The sequence below is a fragment of the Mus pahari genome, chromosome 9, assembly GCF_900095145.1.
Source record: "Mus pahari chromosome 9, PAHARI_EIJ_v1.1, whole genome shotgun sequence".
NCBI lineage: Eukaryota > Metazoa > Chordata > Mammalia > Rodentia > Muridae > Mus > Mus pahari.
This window is the reverse complement of record NC_034598.1, coordinates 23,682,073-23,682,918: the sequence shown is the minus strand read 5'-3', so window position 1 is coordinate 23,682,918 and position 846 is coordinate 23,682,073.

Below are 846 nucleotides of genomic sequence, written 5' to 3'. Positions count from 1 at the left end.
TGTGGTTTAGGTGTCAGAGTAATTGTGGCTTCATAGAACAAATTGGGTAGAGTACGTTCTGTTTCTATTTTGTAGAATAGTTTGAGGAGACTTGGAATTAGGTCTTCTTTGAAAGTCTGATAGAACTCTGCACCAAACCCATCTGGTCCTGAGGTTTATTTTAGTTTGGAGACTATTAATGACTGTTTCTATTTCTTTAGGGGATATGGGAATGTTTAGATCATTAATCTGATCCTGATTTATTTTGGTACCTAGTATTTGTCCAGGAATTTGTCCATTTCATTCAGGTTTTCACGTTTTGTTGAGTATAGGCTTTTATAGTAGGATCTGATGACCTTTTGGATTTCCTCAGCTTCTGTTGTTATGTCTCCCTTTTCATTTCTGATTTTATAAATTTCAATACTGTCCTTGTGCCCTCTAGTAGGTCTGGCCAAGGGTTTATCGATTTTGTTGATTTTCTCAAAGAACCAGTTCCTGGTTTGGTTGATTCTTTATATAGTCCTTTTTGTTTCCACTTGGTTGATTTCAGCCCTGAGTTTGATTATTTCCAAATTCACTCCTCTTGGGTGAATTTGCTTCTTTTTGTTTTTAGAGCTTTCAGGTGTGCTTTTAAGCTGCTAGTGTATGCTCTCTCCAGTATCTTTTTGGAGGCACTCAGAGCTATGCGTTTTCCTCTTAGGATTGCTCTCATTGTGTCCCATAAGTTTGGATATGTTGTGGCTTCCTTTTCATTAAACTCTAAAACGTCTTTAATTTCCTTCTTTCTTCCTTGACCAAATCATCATTGAGTAGAGTGTTGTTCAGCTTTCATGTGCATGTGTGTTTTCTATTATTTATGTTGTTATT